The 19,939-nt window shown below is 42.6% G+C and overlaps 1 protein-coding gene across 1 annotated transcript in view; it reads right to left on the bottom strand.

Moving 5' to 3' along the window:
* The window catches only part of shank2b (SH3 and multiple ankyrin repeat domains 2b), a 230,239-nt gene that overhangs the window by 44,944 nt on the left and 165,356 nt on the right, over nucleotides 1-19,939 (bottom strand). The window lies entirely within an intron of this gene.

The raw sequence follows: 19,939 nt of genomic DNA, 5'->3' as shown, positions 1-19,939 counted from the left end.
TTCGGAAATGTAGCTGGGTAATTATGTCAATATGTGACATATTGAAGTCGCGTTTGAATTTGCGCTTGTTTTTTTGCTTTCACTTTGCAATTGTGCGAACTGTGTATAGAGAGCGACAGCACTGATCTGTGAGTGATGATAATTTGTGCACCAATTCCTCTGACATCGTCTTATTAATCGTTAGCTTACTATGCAAACTTGACAAGTGAAATCTCCCGCAGCACGCTTAAACATGTGAGAGGTTGATCGTGCAGAGAATCGCTGAGCTTATGTGAGTCCGTGTGTAAAAGCATTTCAGTTCTGCTGAGCCAAATAAGAGAGGTCAGGGTGAAGAAGTGACAGCCAAAGAAAAGCTTACCACAAAACGGAGAAGTTATGACAAATCAGACTATAAGGCAAAAAGAAAGTGCAGCTTTATGGTTTCATGGACAAAAGAATTTCTGTGGCTGCAATATGACGAGCTAAATAACCAGGGCTGCACATAAGTGGTCCGCAGGTGCGCATTCGCTGTCAAAATAAAAAACACGCACAAGGGTTAGGGTTAAATTTAAAAACTGTACTTTTGAGTTAAAATATATATTTATAATTTTAATAAATGACAAATTAAAAATGCTTGAACATTTTTTTGTATCGAAAAAATATCGAACCGTGACACCAAAGTATCGAACCGAACCGAACCGTGAATTTTGTGTATCGTTGCACCCCTATCCGATACATATCCGATGTTTTAGAAAGCGACTGCTGTGTGAACCGTCAGGTCGCATTAAATCCGTCTTTTACGTCACTGACACAAGACAGACGCCAATTATCAGCGCCAGAGAAGCGCCAGAGAAGACATCGCGAACGCTTCCTGGCCATCCAGTGTAGATATCAGTGAAACTGTTGGGAAGACAATGTACAAACATTTTATTTGTACTGTATAATCTGCAGATTCTGACAGAAATCTGCAGCTATCCTTTGAAGCACCGCTCCTCTAAAACAGCAATAAGGATCATTATTAGGTTATTTACATTATTATGTCAATAACAAAATAACTTAAAGCAAAAATTGGGAAATGTAAAGTCCGAAGTCTTTATATTAAGGGCCATCAGTCAAACAATACTGTTGCTCTGGGTCTAAACAGAGCGTGTTGTGTGTGAAGTCTTCTTTTGCGCATGCGGGCCGCTTTGAGCGTTCACACTAGAGCGCGTTTGCTGTCGCATTTTATTTGTAGTGTGAACACGCTGACAAAAAAATCGGATTTGATCAAAAAATCGGAATTGAGCATCAAGACCTGCAGAGTGAATGTAGCCAGAGTTTACATTTTGACTGCACAATTGTGAGCTTTTTGTTATGCACAAAAACAACATTGTTTTCTTTTATTTATGGAGCATTATTATTTAATAAATGCTCATAATTTATTTTTGAGTAAATTTTATGTACATCTATGCTCTATGTTAATAAAAGTGCCTGTGTGACATCTGGGACACAGCTTTGACTAAGAACTCTCTTTTTGTTAAATATCGAGATATATATCTTATATCGCCATCCAGCTAAAGAATATCGAGATATGAATTTTGGGTCATATCGCCCAGCCCTATGTAACAGAGTTAGCAGGAAGTTAGCTCGCTAGTTTCCACCTAAACATGATATAGCATGTTCTGACTGAGAGATTTCTGAAAAATTCAAACGTACAGCTCTGCTATCACTTCCAACATAAATGAAGACAGAAAACTAAACAGCAGTGACGTTTGTAGGGTTACTGAAGTTGGGCTAGCTGGTATATATAGTGATGTGCTACGTACAGGAGAACAACTGCGATAGTCCATCCACAATACGAGGTTAGTCATTAATATACTGCAACAACATGGGAACAGAGCAGCTGCAGAGAATTCAACATTAATGAATCAATGGTACAGAAGTGGAGGAAGCAAGAAGAATGAGTTGAATAAAGTTTGACTTATCTGACTGTTTGGTTTCGCTTAATGCGCCTTATGGTCCGAAAAATACAGTATATTTGGTACCAGTGTGCGATTTGAGCTATGAGTGCACTTGTTGCTAAATGCAGTCTTCCGATTGGTCAGATCTGTTTATTTGGACCAGAAAAATCAGACAAATTGAGCTTGGTTTAAAAAAACCTGTATAATCACGTTTATTATCTTAAAAAAAAGACAATATATAAAAAATATTATAGAATTCAAATAAAAAAAGAAGGAGTAGGTCATTAATTTTCCCTACTGAAGCTCTACTGTAATAGCTTTACTTACATATAAGTATTCTGAATGTACGTCTCTGAGGCTGTTTTTACACCTGAGCTCTTTAGTCAGAATAAAGTGAACTTGTTTTCTACCTTGATCTGTTTCATTTGGGCAGACGTAAACATGCTAATCACACTCGAGCTGACCCAACCACCAGGTGTATGCTGCAAGTTTGAGCTAAACACCTTCCCATGGCCAGGTATCCACTGCATACTGGAATCCAGCAGTGCAAGATGAATGTGCGCAGTATGGTTTTGGTTTTGGTGCACCAGCTGGGTGTAACTAATTATCCTCTCCTCAGCAGTGAGCTCAGCAGTCAGCAGTGAGTGGCAGCCAGGAACAAAGAGTACAAGAGTGTGGATAAAGAAGTGTGAAAAACAAAAGTGTGTGTGAAACTCACATGTCAAATTTTCACATGTCCTTACTGGGGACGACTCATGGGGGTTCGGGCAACTGCTACAATACAACACAGCAGCTTTTTTACTGTGTCTCGGGCTAAATAAGATAGTAACACTACTATCTTATGCTTAATGGACATTGCACAAGAGAGGCAAAGACGATAGTGAGGGATGCTTTGTGACACAAACGCAGCAGCAAGAGTGAAAGGGAAGGTTTAGTTGGTAGTGAGACGCACTCTGATGTTTGGTTTGGAGACGGTGGCATTAACAAAAAGACAGCAGGCTGTGCTGGAGGTGGCACAGTTCAAGATTTTTATTCGGAGTGACCAGAGAGGCAAGGCTGAGATGGTGTAGTCATGTACAGAAGAGGAATAGTGAATATATTGGTCAAAAGCTTCCAGTCAGGAGAAAAAGACCATAGACAGGATGAATGGATGTAGTGAAGGAGGATGTGCAGAGGGTGAGAGGGAGGCAGATGATCCCCTGTGGCAACCCCGAAAGGGCACAGGTGAGAGAGAAAGAAGAAGAAGAGTGAATAGTGTTCTTTCTGGTCCTCTTACATGGAAAAAGACACAAAAGAGATTTGAAATCGGAAGACCATAAACTGGCAAAACAGTCCAGGAAAACAGCAACGAAGCAGCAGCTTTATGGCTGTAAAATTAGCAGTTTAATCATTGGTACACAAACACACACAAGCAGCCAAACACATCACATATGGATGCAAAACACTCAGGGAAATCAGAGCCTCCATATAATACGCATGTAAAAGGCAGCAGATCAAGCAGAAGGGCCTATTTAGAAGTCATTATCATTATCATAACCATTAGGCATCATCCAGACCATTTAGCTGTACACGGGCTGCCCCGAGCTCTGATCGCCCAATCCAATCTCTTCTAATGTAAGTATTGCTGCCTCACTTACTGACAGCCACAAATCTGATTAACCAATTATAATCTGACCTGTGCAGACCGTGATATGATGTCACCCGACTAATCCAGATGCCGGAGTAGGCAGGGATTAACAGGCCCTCACTGAGGTCACCTGACTTGTCTTCACTGTATATACAGTAGTGTGCAAAAGCTTCGTGTTTATAATTTTATACATGCAGTAAGGGAGGTGGTTGATGGAACTAAATTAAAAATAAAAACTACTTGCAGACCATTTTTCTTGTAGCATCAAAAACCTCTGAGCAGTTGTGTGTAAACAGAGACAAATCAGCAGCAGACATGAAAGGACATGACATGCTGATGGACCTGGACATAACATTGTCCCTTCTAAAAAGCTCAGGGCCATCGCAGTCCAGCGGCAGCAGCTTTATGTCCTTGACTGAACCAAAAACAGGAAGTTAAGGTTGAATGCAAGCTAGGATTAAATGACTAGCAACAGTGAAGAAGCGGGGATCATGACAAGTAGCTAACTATGAAATACTGTACTTTCCTTTTTCAATATCTCACTTTAATTCACCAAATCTCTGTCTGTCAGTCTGCAAACGCGCCCTACACAACCTGGAGTCGAACAACCAAACTTGGCACACACGTACACATACTGCAGTCAGTCCTCATTTCTTTATGTCTTGCTTCCAAGGAACTAGACTTTCTTCAATGTTTTTAAATTGTTCTTGAACAATATTCAAAGTGCTACACTGTAGCACTTTGAAGAAAAGAAACATTTTGTTCCCATTTCTTTAGTTGAATCTATGAAAAATGCCAAAGATAACACAGTGTAGACATTTTAAATAAAACGGACCTTGTTAGGTGATTCTCAAAGAACTATTAGCTAAAAACGTAAATCTTGGCATGGTGTGCAGCGTGTCCTTAAAAGATCCCAAGAAGCTGGACAAGTAGAGGACAAAAGAAGAAGTAGCCCTCCAGCTGATGAACAGTATCTGACAACAACAACTGGAAAACATCCATGATCAAGCCTATGGGTCAGCCAGCAGCAGTAGCACTAACATACTGCTTGTACTACATATTAGAGTCCGACCAACACAGGGTTTTAAAACTGATAACACTATTAATGTTTGGTGATCTAATATTTCCATTTTATTAAATAATATTTCATCAAAATATTTATATGTGAAACAGCATATTAAGATATTTATATATTACTATATGATTTCATATTTATTATAATATATTATATATTTCATTATATACTTTTTTTCAGAAACACAAAATATAAACAGACGATTTGTTCTGACTGTTGGTTTATATATTAAGCTCAGATTCTTTTATTCCCTAAACAGCCGTGTAAGCACTCTCCCCATCAGGCCAGTGTCGGCCAGGCTCTGGTTCAAAATAGGTTCAATTCTGCGGAAAAGTTGAATCTCAGCAATGTTTCAATAACTGTGATTGAAAGACCTGACATGTGACAGGTTTCAGTGTCACTGTTTCAGTCCAAAAACTGCTTCTTTTTGCTGTAAAGGTAGGCCATGTTAGTATTAGTTACAGTGTGAATGTTATTGGAGGTGATTTTTATAGAGAAAACAAAAGGAGACCAGTGACGGCAGTACTTCTGAAAATGATTAATTGTAAGTGTGCAAATAAATCTTGCAGTATTTGGCAAGCAAACCAGTACACCCATACTGGTATGGTGGCCAGTAAGGGTATACTGGCCATAATAGTAGAAGCTATTCATGCATACTTAATTCTATACACCTAAAGCACTTTATCTACCTTACATCCTTGGCTAATTTAGTATCAACATTTAAGATGACATCCTGCAACAGGATCAGGCAGCACAGTGGTTAACACCTTTGCCTCACAGCAAGGAGGTCCTGAGACCCTCTTTGTGGAGTTAACTTGGGTTCTCTCTGGTACTCCAGCTTCCTCCACACTCCACAGACATGCAGTCAGTGGGTATAGGCTAACTAGAAACTTTAAATTGCCCATAGTGCAAATGCGCTTTTCTACTCTGAGCACTCAAAGCGCTTTATACAACTAATTCATTCACCCAATCATACCAGCACTTTTTGTAAGTGCCTATCTAACATTCACACACATTCACACTCCGATGGGTGCATCGGAGAGCAACATGGGGTTAGTATCTGCCCAAGGTTATTTGGCATGCAGACTGGAGCAGATTGAGATCAAACCACCAACCTTCGGGTTAGTAGCTGACCTGCTCTACCACCTGAGCTACAGCCACCCCAAATGGTTGCGACAGACTGGCGACCTGTCCAGGGTGTACCCTGCCTCTCGCCCTAAGACAGCTGGGGTAGGCTCTGAAAAAGGATAAGCAGAAGTGAATGGATGGTTTTCTTTGGAATGTAGAAGGGAGCCAGAGCGTCCAGAGAAAACCCAAGCACAGGTGGAAAAGCTAATCAGCTGCACCTTGTTGCTATGGAAGGGAAACTGTCCAGATAGACTAAAACTGTTTTTGAGAACCCGGACATGAAAATGCTTTTTATTGCTGTGAGGAAATTAGTTTTTTAACTAGTCTCAAGTGGACATTAGAGGAGCTGCAGTTTGTGGCCTTATTTTTGGTAGTCACACACAGTGGCATGTACGTGTACTTGCCTTCATATCTTCATATCATGTTAAAAGCAGCAGCGTTCACAGAAACTTGGACCCTGATCTGCCTCTGCGTCTTTACCTCCCAGCACTCACGTAAGACTGAGGGCTGGGTGAGAGCTCTCTGAATTCTGTGTGTTTTTCCTCCTTGTAGGAAGCTGCTGTCTGTATATCAAAGCAGACTCATTAAACACAGAAATATACAGGCAGAAAGTGTGTGTGTGTGTGTGTGTGTGTGTGTGTGTGTGTGTGTGTGTGTGTGTGTGTGTGTGTGTGTGTGTGCGCGCGCGCACACACGTGTACGAGAGATGCAGGACAACATCATGAAGCAAATGAAGGTTTGAAAGAAGATGAGACGAGTTTTACTCTGATGACTCAGAGTCCTAGTTAAAAGAGTCTCGACTCTGAATATCAAACTGACGATGAGAGCGCATATACGTGTGTGCACACACATGCTACACGCACCTCGGTGTGTTCAGCAATGCCCTGCTGCCTTCAACCTAGCACATCAGCTCGACGCTGACTGTATTTTTCCTGGAAACACCCACACAAGGTCAGGCTCACTCCAGTCCCCCTGAAATCCACTCTGACTGCAGGTACACTGACACTCACTCCAGTCACTGCAGTTCAACATTTACGTCCCGAGGATGAAAGACAAACTGTTGCTGAGCTGTTTTGCAGCGGAGAGGACACTAATTGATAGTAGGGGTGGGGGAAAAAATCGATACTGTGTAGTATCGTGATATTTTGTTTGCTAATAATGTATCGATACAGGGACGGCAGAAATCGATATTTTGTTACAAAAAAAGTTTTTGTGGACTGGAACTCTGACTTCAGAGCATGTTGATCCTTTTTCTGAGCAAGAATCCTGACATTCCTTCACTGTCCAAATGTATTTAACTTGTTTTTTGGCAGCAATAAACATGACAGTTTACTTATTTTAATTTAAGACATGTTTTATTTTAATTAAGTTTAAAACCTTTTTATTTAATGTAAAATTATATTTTGTTTTAATTTACTTTCAAATTCTTCAGTTGCTGAATGGGCTGCATAGTTTTCATAAATTGCATAGTTCAGAATAGCTATAATTGTACCAGATGGTTGCATTCAGTTAAGTTGGACTAGACTGTAATACAAACCGTTCAGTTTGTCAACAATAAAACTGACTGAAATGAGAGAAAGACTGAGCGCGAGACTTTGATATTAGATTAAATGAATATTGATAAAGTTTACCTTTATGTACAGAATCTGAATATCGCAAAATATTTTAAAAAATTGCAATAATATCATATCGTGCGTTAAGTATTGTGATAATATCGTATCGTGGGATGTATGGTGATTCCCACCTCTAATTGATAGTGTACGGTGTTAGCTACCACCCTGCCCAGGTGGTGGAGAGCCAAGCAGTCAAACAAAGCTTGCATCACACCCTGAGCTCACACCCGCTTAGCCTGACCCAGAGCATGATGCTAGCACCATGACAGCTGGTGCAGTGTTCTTAGGACTGAAAGCTGCTCCAGACAAAGCTCCTGTCACTGTGGCCAGATAACTCATTTTCTCTAGAAGGCATTTGTTTGTCCACAGCAATGTAAACCGTGGACAGTGACAGTTCAGATAACACTGAACTGAAACAACGTTATTATTGGGCAGCTTTATCTACAGTAACAAAGCATCATACGGATCATATGCTAGTAGATTCATAACTTAAAATCTGAAGAAATAAATGAAAGTAGTGATTAGAGCGTGGTGGACACTCTAAGCCCTTCTGGACACGCCCCTGGCACTGTGTAACAAGCCATCTGGCATGCCAGGGTAGTTAAAGCGGGGATCTTTGTGACTTCTAACACTTTAATGGCCTAATTCTTCCTACGTGTGCGACTCTAATCAGACATTTGTAGAGATTTGTAAATGCGAATAGGAGGAAGATGTAATCTTCTAGTAAGCATGAAAAACAACTGGACACAAAAACTGTGATACGCCTAGACGAAGACGGAGCTGCACAAGATATTTTCATTGATTGCTGCAAACAAAATCTATGTAGACTGAAAATCCAATCAGTGGATCCTCTTTAGCCGGAAACATCGTTCGCTGCTAGAGCAGGGCGATATGACCAAAAATATTTATCACGATATACATTTGAAAATTTGCAATAACGATATAACTGATGATATAACTGACGATATAATTGACACTAGACAAAATACTTTACAACTCCACAACTTTATTAGTGCAAAAAACCCCATGAATGTATTTTCACTTAAACAAGCAGCTGTTTTTTTATGTGCATTAAAGTTATATAAAAATGTAACAGTGCAAATTCCTCGCTGACAGTTTAACCAAAAGGCATTTCCAGTGGAAACTGGCCGACATATCCTCAGCATAACCATGTATAATATCCACAAAACTTAAAAAGAGGTTATACACACACAATACGGTGATATCATGTTGAAGCACAGTACGTATCACTCCGCGAGGCTCCTGCCTACGATAGCCGTAATGCTCCGACAATCCATCAAGCGGTGCGGCTTTGTAGCTTAGCAAAGTCGCACTAAAACATTTGACAGATTTTCGAGCGCCGTGTACATAAAATCGTTTCGAGGTCAGTAAACACAACCAGAATTCATACATAAGGCCCACGGGATTATAAGGGGCTCTGTCGACTTTCAGAAATATCAAAGGATTGATTTTAACCCTGGAGAACCCATGGGGTCAAATTTGACACCATGGTTTCCCTAGAAAACCAATGGGGTCGGCTCTGACCCCATGGGTTCTCCAGGGTTAAGTGTGCCGTATTTTCCAAAACACACGGTAATAACGACGGCCTGCTAGCATGCTCTACCAAAAATAGTGCTTTGTTGTGTATCTGACGGACAAAAGCTAAACCAGTTCCACACCACTGAAGTTGCAGCATTTTACAAACCAGTTCTGGTTCATCCGTTTCATTCAACGATCCGCTTTCGCCCTCCTCGTTCTCTGTCGCCGCCATGCTTTTTCTGCCATGTGCGTATGAAAACAAAGGCACTGCGCATGCGCGTTTTACCCATATTCTATCACGATATCTCATTTTCTTATCGTTGCCCAACATTATACCGGTATTACCGTGAACGGTATGATATGGCCCAGCCCTATTCGCTGCCAATGTTTTTGGGTGTTAAATCCCAAAAAGGATTTTCCGACTGCATTACAACTGTTTGAAGATGTCACACTGAACCAGGATTTCAGACTGAGATCGCTCTGTGCACGGTCCTGACCAGGAGACCCAGAGCTGGTGCCGTCACCGGTCCAGTCCACCGCTACAAAGCCCCAACCGCGGCGCTGCACTCAGCAGCAAACTGCTCTTTAGTCTTTCGAGGCTCTGCTAAGCTTTACTCTTAAAAACTGCATTTCCACCGTGTACACAGCGAGGCCCAACATTCTCCCGTTGCTAAGCGACGGTTACTGTGTGATGTCACTGGATGTGGGAGTGGTACTGAGAACGTTATCTGTGGCTTAGGTTCGGGGGTGCATGGATCATACCACTCATTCTTAAATACGGATTTAATTTGATAGTGAGCTTCTTCTGTCAATGAACTGCTTTGCCAAATTTCATCCCTCTTTCTCTCTCGCCTCAGTGCAGCCATCTTAAAAGGTTTTACTTTCATGCCATATTTTGATAGTGGGCTGCGCTGTAGTTGTTTCAGAAATAAAAAGCTGCTCTCTGAGCAATGTGGGCTCAGGCACGCTGCTCTTTGTGTGATGTACCTATAAATAAATTATTTATAGGAAACGATGCTTCCTCCCAGCGTTATTTTAAGACTAAATATCACGTGACTTTCTTTTTAGTGCGCCTGTGTGTTGACTTGTGGGGTTTGTGTGCATACTGGTGCCTATCTGAGCAATTCTCCACTGAATGATTTTGATTAGAGTTAAAGCAAAAACACCAGACAAACACGAACTTGACCATTTGGCATTTACCCAACTAGTCAGTTTGCAGTTCTGTCCAGATTCATTATTATTATTGTTCATTCTTATGCATATGGGTGACTTTTCAGTACCGGTCCAATAAAGGACTTCACTCTCCTCATGCAGGCTTCCATGTGGTTGCTAAAGTTTTCAGACGTGGGAGGGAGATCCTTCAAACTGTGGAGCCAGCTTCCAGTTTGGATTTGGGAGACATCCGTACTGTTAAAATTAGGTTTCAGACTAATCTTTCGACAAAGTTCATAGTTAGGGATGAATAAGGTGACCCTGAATCATCCCTTCGTTATCTCCCTTTCTGTTTCTCTCCTGTTCCTGTTTTAGGTGACGGCCAACAGCTGTACTCAGATAATGTTTCGGCAGAACAAAATCATTTGTGTGAAACTTTGTCGTTTAATTCTGAGCTATGGTTTGTAAGGTCACAGTGACCTTGACCTTTGATCAACAAATTCTGATCAGTCTCAGACATTATGTTTAAGACAATCCAGAAACATCATGTCTCTTTATGTCTTTTTATGTGTCCCGCTGTTACCACAGTGGAGCCACTGTGAAGCACAACAGGGAATCATACAGAAAGCCACAAACTTTTTCCTATTCCAACTGCTTCTCCTTGTTTTTAAGAGCCTGAGAGTCTCTACTGTGTATTCTAGTAATGTAGAATCACACAGATTCTCTCATAGTTTCTCTCCTCTGCCATCATCATGTATGCGTAACGTGACAGGAGTGTATGAGGGAAAGGAACTCATTAGCCTACTTGAATATAAGGCGTCCAAACACATGTTAAGATAACAAAAGAACGGCACAAAGTTAAGCAAATGTCTGTTACATCAGTCGATCCAAAAGTGATGTTTGACTTGTTTTCAGTATTTGGCTCAATGTTGCTGCAGAAAAAACATAGGTCGTGAATTACACACTGCGTTTCTGGCTAATATAATCCACTACAGTGAAACACCTGGTGGGAAAAAGCACGCTAAACACAAATGTACTTCCAAACCCTGTACAAACAAACTACACACACAATCTGAGCTGCACTCTGAGGAGCTGTGGGCTCTTTCTTTTCCCCTTTAACTTCACTCTGGGTTAACACAAGTCTAATTCATCACTCCCAGGTCTTAGCTTTATATCTCTCTAGTTATGCCTCCTGTGGGTTTGTTAAAACTCTGAAAAGAGGAAATGCAACAACTGCAGGATCACTACTTTTATACACTTCATATCTTTTTGTTTTTGTGTTTGCTGCTTCTTTGTCTTCTTTGTTTGCTACTTGCTGTTCAAATGTTTCAGATCATCAAACATATTTTCATATTAGACACATAAAAAATGCACTTTTTAAATGATGATTTTATTTATTAAGAGAAAAAAATTCCAAACCTGTGTGAAAACATAGCTGCACTTTAACAAAACTGTATTCAAGTGTCTCTGATAAGTGGATAACATTAGGAAAGCTGGCTCACTCTTCTTTGCTGAATTGTTTTAGATCATCCACACTGGAGGCCTTTCAAGCATGAAAGGTTTGTTTAAGGTCGTGCCAACTGGATTCAAGTCTAGACTCTAACTCCAATACCTTCTTTTTTAATGAGCCACTCAGAGGTGCACTTGCTGATGTGTCAAAACATAACGCTGCTGCTGGCACCTTGTGGCACCAGATTGACACTTTGCATTCTGATGGTTTAGCTCAGTGGGATGAGCAGGTGCCATAAGCCTTGAGGGCAGTAGACCCAGTCTGACCACATGTCTTCACTGTTGAAATAGGGCTAGAAAATGCCCCACATCTGATTAGTACTAATAAATGTTGCTGACTATAAGCTGCATAAGAATATTGTTCAGCTTTTTTTTCTATATCATTGTAAATATTATCATTGCAAATTTCCTTGAAATATGATAATATACTTCTGAGGCTATGCTGCCCACATCTGCAGAACACTACATCATTTATCACTGTATGTGAATGAGGCTTTCCTACATGCACAGCCAGCTTCTTTCTCATCCGGTCTCTAAGTGATGACATGATGAACCCTGCTTCCGGGTCCAAACTACCTCCCTCCTCTCGCTCATGTGTAGTGCTGCTGCGTGTTGTTCTAAGGTGCATTTAAAACACGGGAGAGCATGGTGCTGCTGCCAGAGAGCAGCAGGTGTTAGCACGGCCCCTCCCTTCCTTCCAACTTCTAACTATGTTACATTTAATAAATCCTGTTTTCATGGATACCTGGATGTTAAACTTCATAGTTACACCTGGTAAATGGCCTGTATTTATATAGCGCTTTACTAGTCCCTAAGGACCCCAAAGCGCTTTACACAACCAGTCATCCACACATTCACACACTGGTGATGGCAGCTACATTGTAGCCACAGCCACCCTGGGGCGCATTGACAGAGGCGAGGCTGCCGGACACTGGCACCACCGGGCCCTCTGACCACCACCAGTAGGCAACGGGTGAAGTGTCTTGCCCAAGGACACAACAACAGACTGTCCAAGCCGGGGCTCGAACCGGCAACCTTCCGATTACAAGGCGAACTCCCAACTCTTGAGCCACAATCGCCCCTCGCCACACAATCTTGGTAAAGCAGCAACGCTGATCATGTTATTAAAGATGAAAGAATTTAGACAGTTTGTAACTCTCAGTGATGTTCGTTTGACTGAAGCGGAGTTTGGGCCCAGACACGGCTAATGACGTCAGACTTAAAGACCGGTTTATGCTGGAAGTAGGAAATAACTTCCAGGCGTGCCTCTTTCTATCAATATCAGCACTGGTTTTGTTTCTTGTGTTTGAGCCACACAATCTTGATTATGGATGATGGATGGCACTACTTTACAGTGAGAATGTGAACAGCATTGTTTTAGTTCCAGCTTACTGCTAAAAAAGCTTCAGGTTTGAAAGGGTTAAGTCCACCCGAACATGAAAGTCTTTGTAGTGACTTTTATACCAACAGGGGATATTAAAATTTGAATCAATAAAGTCATCAGACATCCCTGAGCAATCCCATTCCTCTGACCAAATAAAGCGGCTCTCTTGCTTTTCATGTCTCACTGATACATTTATACTTGCCCTGAATTAAGGTCCACCACAAAACCCCCTTTCAAAAAGCAATCGATAGAATGAATAAGGCGGAGATGTTCGGAAAACGTTTCGTGGTACTCTCACGGTTCAGAGTCGCCAAAGCAAACAGATTTTCCAACAAAACTGACACCTGCAAAATTCATATAGTCATCACGGCAAACAAAATTGCTCCTCTAGTAATAAAGTTATCGTAGCATTAAAAGTACTACGACCATAAAAACTTGATCATTCATGTCAGAGTTGTTCTGTGTTTTATGTGTTTGTACAGCCTTTTGTGTTTGTGTATCTGGACAGGAGTGAGAGAAAGTGTCTGCTTCCAGTGGTATCCTTAGGCTAAATAATATCCTAAAACAGCTGAGCACCATCACTGTGAAAAAAAAGGATAAACTGTGTGTTTGAAGGGAACAGATTTAGAGCTCCAGTGAGCAGCAGATGATGAGCAAATGACTCAAAATAAACCAAAAATAAAGGAACTATATGGCCCAGAGGAGGTCTGCAGGGTTTTCTCTACAATAATAAACACATTTCAGATCTTTGGATTTAAACTGTATCTAAGACTAGACTCAAGTCTAAGACTTGAGCAATCTTTGGGGCACTCGGCATTGAAGACAGACAATACCGAGTGCCTACACTGACAACTATATGCAAAAACTGCATAATACATCAGTGAAGCATAATCAGACAACCAAGTACAGATTCAAAATCCTTGATGTGAAACCTATGGTGCTCTGTTGGTATATGTTTGCCCTGCTCCTTATGCAAAAAGAGAGACTTTGGATAAAAATAAATAAAAATAAATAACATTTTATTTATATAGCACCTTTCTAGGACAGAATCACAAAGTACAAAGCACATAACATAACAAATAAAACAGGCAAAAATTAAGCAAAAGCAATAAAAAGGTGAGTTTTGAGTTGGTTTTTAAAAACAATTACTGAGTCTACAGTTTTTAAGCTTTGGGGGAGAGAGTTCCAAAGTCTAGTGGCAAAAGCTTTATCACCCTTAGTGCTCATCTTGGTTTGTTGTACAGCAAGTAGGCCCTGATCAGATGATCTCAGGGACCTGCTAGGGACATAGGGCTGTAGAAGATCAGAGATGTAAGCTGGTGCCAGTCCGTGCAAAGCTGTAAAAGACAGAACCAGGACCTTAAAATGGACTCCAAATTCAACAAGAAGCTAATGTAATTGTGATAGCAACGGTGTCACATGTGATTACTTGGAGGATTTGGTCAGAAGCCTCGCTGCAGCGTTTTGCACAACCTGCAGCCGACCCAGGAAACCTTTGCTTAGACACATAAACAGTGAGTTACAACAGTCCAAGCGCGAGAAAATAAATGCATGTATAGCAATCTCCAGTTCAGAGCGAGATAAAATAGGGCTTAACTTAGCCACATTTCGTAAATGATAAAAACAAGACCGAACCAGAGATTTAACATGACCATCCAATGTGAGAATCGAGTCAAAAGTGACACTTAAATTCCTGATAGAGGATTTAACACACACTGAGAGAGGACCAAAGGGTAAAAATCTGTCAGGAGCGCATACAAGGTTTTCAGTTTTCCCCTCGTTGAGTTGGAGGAAATTTGCAGCCATCCAACGTTTGATAGAATCAACCTTTACATATGGAATATAGACACACTCGCATAAAATACTCCAAACGGCCAGCAGCATGTTGTGCCAAGGCAATGACTCTTTGCATGGGTCAGTGTTGGTTAGTTGAAAAGTTAGCTTAAAGGGAAAACCATCAGAATATAACACACAAAGTGCAAAAAAAGAAACAAACAAAAACCATGGATGACAGCACAGACAAAAGTTTTCATGGCTCTTTTTCTCAATAAAAAAGTTGTTTTCCTGCTATGACTTATGCCTTCATGACAGGGATAACCTAAAGGATCAACAACAACACAACACAACACTAGCTACATTTCTGGTGGGGTTATATGTTTTGGCATTACCACATGGTGACAGTACTCAGCTAAAAGTTCATGTGACTAAAGTCCTTGAAGCAGTGCAAAGGATAGAACAAGAGCAAGAGAGATAACATCTCAACCAACAGTGACGTCACATGCTAAACAAAAATGCATAGTTTCTTAGTTCCAATAAGTAGAAGATGTGGCTCTCCATCTAAAAGAATACTCCTACATGTATTTTTGCCTTATAAGTCTCTCTTATCCATCCATCTTCTTCCATTTTACCTGGGGCCGGGTCGCGGGGGCAGCAGCCTAAGCAGAGAAGCCCAGACCTCCCTCTCCCCAGCCACCTCCTCTAGCTTATCCGGGGGAACACCAGGGCGTTCCCAGGCCAGCCGAGAGATATAATCTCCCCAGCGTGTCCTGGGTCTGCCCCGGGACCTCCTCCCGGTGGGACATGCTCGGAACACCTCACCCAGGAGGCGCCCAGGAGGCATCCTTGTCAGATACCCGAACCACCTCAGCTGGCTCCTTTCGATGTGGAGCAGCAGCTGCTCTACTCTGAGCCCCTCCCGGATGGCTGAACTTCTCATCCTATCTCTAAGAGAGAGGCCAGCCACCCTTCAGAGGAAGCTCATTTCTTGTATCCGCGATCTTGTTCTTTCGGTCACTACCCACAGCTCGTGGCCATAGGTGAGGGTAGGGACGTAGATCGACCGGTAAATTAAGAGCTTCGCTTTTACACTCAGCTCTCTCTTCACCACGACGGACCGGTGCAGCGTCTGCATCACTGCAGCCGCAGCACCAATCCGTCTGTCGATCTCCGGCTCCCTTCTCCCATCACTTGCAAACAAGACCCCGAGATACTTGAACTCCTCCACTTGGGGCAGGAACTCATCCCCGACCTGGAGTGGGCACTCCACCCTTTTCCCTCTGAGAACCATGGCCTAAGATTTGGAGGTGCTGATCCTCATTTCCGCTGCTTCACACACGGCTGCGAACCGTTCCAGTGCGAGCTGGAGGCCCTCACCCGATGAAGCCAACAGAACCACATCATCCGCGAAAAGCAGAGATGAGATTCTGAGACCACTGAAGTGAAAGCCCTCCGCCACTTGGCTGCGCCTAGAAATCCTGACCATAAAAATTATGAACAGAATCGGTGACAAAGGGCAGCCCTGGCGGAGCCCATCACCCACCGGGAACGAGTCCAACTTATTGCCGGCAATGCGAACCAAGCTCTTGCAACGGTTGTATAGGGATCGAATGGCCCATAGCAATGGGCCAGACACCCCATACTCCCGTAGCACCTCCCAAGGGACACGGTCAAATGCCTTCTCCAAGTCCACAAAACACATGTAGACTGGTTGGGCAAACTCCCATGCGCCAAGTATCCTTGAGAGGACAAAGAGCTGGTCCAGTGTTCCACGACCAGGACGAAAACCGCATTGTTCCTCCTGTATCTGAGGTTCGACTGTCTGCCAGTCCAGGGGTACTGCCCCTGATCTCCACGCAACATTGTAGAGGCGTGTCAACCAGGACAGCCCTACAACGTCCCGAGCCTTCAGGAACTCGGGGCGGACCTCATCCACACCAGTGGCTCTGCCACCAAGGAGTTGTTTAACTGCCTCAGTCCAATAACAACACACAGCTCGGGTTCAGATCAGGGAGGCCGTTCCTCCCAATCACGCCCCTCCAGGTCTCGCTGTCGTTACCCACGTGAGCATTGAAGTCTCCCAATAGGACAACAGAGTCTCCAGGTGGAGCATCTTCCAGCGCCCCACCCAGGGGCTCTAAGAAGGCTGGGTACTCTGAACTGCCACTCGGCGCATAAGCACAGATGACAGTCATGCACGTTCCCCGACCCTAAGACGCAGGGAACAAACCCTCTCATCCACCGGGAAGAACCCCAACGAACTTATAGTTCTCCTTTTTTCCAATTTCTAGTTGAGTATGCCGTATGGCTGAGAATTCCATATAACTGAGTAGATGTGAACCCAAGACTAGCCAGGTCAGTGGTGACCTGGTGGATGCACCAAAGCAATTTAAAATCATATCCATTGAAGAGGAGTGTACTATGAATGACATGCAAAAAGCTCATCACATGTCAGACTTGTCCTCCAATTCCACATCTGATCTAACACCTGGACGCACCCTTCAGCTGAACACAATGTGAATGGTAAATGGACTGGTTCTTCTTATACAGCACTTTTCCACTCAAAAGTACTGAAAGCACGTCATACAAGTATAAGTATTTTCTATCTAACATTCACACTCTGATGAACACATCAGAGAGTAACTACAGTAAAGTAACTTGCCAAAGGACATTTTAGCATGCAGACTTGGTCGTCTGCACCCTTCGATTAATGGATACTCTGCTCTACCTCCTTAGCTACTATCCATGTCTTAAGATACACCTGGATACCACTGAGTGGCTAAGTACATCACGATTTAATAGTCTCCTTCACAAATATTTCATTCAATTCAAAAACCTTGGTAGGCTAATAACAAAAGCTAAACATTTTATTATTTGTTCATAAAGGCTTTTGAAACTTATGAAATAATTGGGATTTTTCTTCACTATATGGTAGAATTACATGAAATATAATTTAAAAAATGAAGCCCTTTATGGCACTGCCTAAACTTTCTGACACAAGTGTAATCCTGTCAGTAGTACAGCATGTGTTCAGTTTTTAATGGAAAACCGGGAATCTCTTTTTACTTCTTTATTAATCTGCATTTCCAACAGGACAACTAAAGTCAAAGGTAGATTATTTTTATCTGCATCAGCACAGGAGGAAGGTCCAGAGTAGGGGTGGGCGATATAAACGATATACGATATAAACTATATAAATTTGGCCAACGATAGAGATTTTGACTATATCGCTCTATCGTGATAGCGCATGTTGATGATGTCATCAAGCTGCGCCTGTTTTGGTCGAAAGCATCGCAGCGGCTAAAACCATTATCATCTGCAAATTATGGCAGGCGACAGTCATAGCAAAGAGATGAAGCACTTTTGAAATATGGGGAAAGCCAAAAACTGCGCTTCCTCCACTTCCGTAACATTGATTCATTAATGTTGAATTCTTTCGCAGCTGCTCTATTCCCATGTTGTTGCAGTATGTTAACAACTAACCTCGTATTGTGGATGAATAATCGCAGTTCTCCTGACTGAAGTTTGGCCCGTGTATAGCATCCTGCTATGCGATTGCATTTGTCCCTGACCACCAGAATCCCTCACGTTAACTTTTATCGTGTGTTGGTGGTCCTTGTCGTCTGGGGCTGGGCGCTCATGTATGTACCGGCTCACTCCTGGTGGCCGATTGGCGGGGCCGGGCGCCTGTGGCCCGGCTGGGCTCCTTCCGGGGGGTGGGATGCCCTCAGGCCTCTGGGCCTGAAGCTCGGTCCTCTCTGGCACAGCTGGCTGCCGGCAGAGCCCGCGGGCACGCCACTGCAACCCCCTCTGGTCTCTGCTCCGTAGCTGCTGGATGACCTCTCCTTTGGGGCTCTACTCAGCTCTTCCCAGGAGGGTGGCACGGTTCCCCCCCCTTTAGTGGTCCTCCTCGGGTCCTTGTACTCTGGGGCCTCTGGATATCTGGGACCTGGATCTCCTCCATACCTGCTTCATACCCTGGTGGACGGGGCTGTGGCTCCCCACACTCCCTAGCAGATCGTTACATGGAGAAACCTTTGGAATACAAGCATGCTGATCCACACAGGTATGCACACAGGTGTACACACGGGTGTTCAGACGCGGACTACAGCTTTCTTGGCTGCTGCCTCAAAGCACATTGTGCGCTGTCTATCTTGCGTGCTGCACAATATCGTTTATTATTTAGTATCTACTGTTATCTACTGCTAGCTAGTTTATTGTGATGGTGCTGTTTTTTTTATTATGTTGCTCTTTGTTGTTTGCTTTCTCTTCTGTTTTTTTTTCTCCATACAGGTGATCCAGGTGTTTTGTTTTTTTGTTTGTTTGTTTTTTCTCTTTCTTCCCCCCCTTCTCACCATCTCTTCTCCCCTTTGGTTTTCTTTCTCTCCCTCTCTTTCTTTCATTCTTTCTCCCTGTCCTATCCCCCAGTCATGTCTGTCCCGTTTGTAGCAACTGAAAATAAAATAAATTAATAATTATAATAAAGGTCAATCAAATGGACCAATATGGCAAGGCAGGGCCGGCCCGTGGCATAGGCCGTATAGGCAAATGCTAAGGGCGCCGTCCATCAGGGGGCGCCACGCCAGTGCCACAAATGTTGAAAAAAAAAAAAAAGTTGGTACTATTATTTCTAAATACAAAAAATAATCCCACGTTAATTAAAATGCAAAGTAAAGCTTATTTAATAGAAATATTATTTGTTACAACATTACGCCCCCCCCCCCCCCTCCTCCCCGCACGGTGCGCCCCCTCCCTTCCCGTATCATGGTTCCTTTTGGACGTCACCACATCAAAAAATCAACACAAGATGTCAAAACGGCCAAAACTGTCAGGTGCCCAGGGAAGAAAAAAGAGAGAAGAAGAGGAGGAGAAACGAGAAAAAGACAGAGGTAGGTAACGTTAGCCTACATGAAATTATTTGTCTGAATGTGATAGTAACCTAAATTTTTAGCATTAAGCTAATGTTACATGATTCGCTAATTGCTAATCAACAGTGTTGGGAAGGTTACTTTTAAAATGTATTCCGTTACAGAATACAGAATACACGCCCCAAAATGTATTCTGTAACGTATTCCGTTACGTTACTCAATGACAGTAACGTATTCTGAATACTTTGGATTACTTAACATATTATCATGCTTTTTACAACAACGTGAATGTACTATTGCTGTGTGATTTATTACTATTACTGAAGGTCCGCGACTCCGAACTGTAGTA

This window comes from Copadichromis virginalis, linkage group LG1, assembly GCF_057382275.1.
Source record: "Copadichromis virginalis isolate Kocher_CV1m ecotype Utaka linkage group LG1, C_Virginalis_male_GT1.1, whole genome shotgun sequence".
Taxonomy (NCBI): Eukaryota; Metazoa; Chordata; class Actinopteri; order Cichliformes; family Cichlidae; genus Copadichromis; species Copadichromis virginalis.
This window is presented reverse-complemented; position numbering and strand designations above follow the sequence as displayed.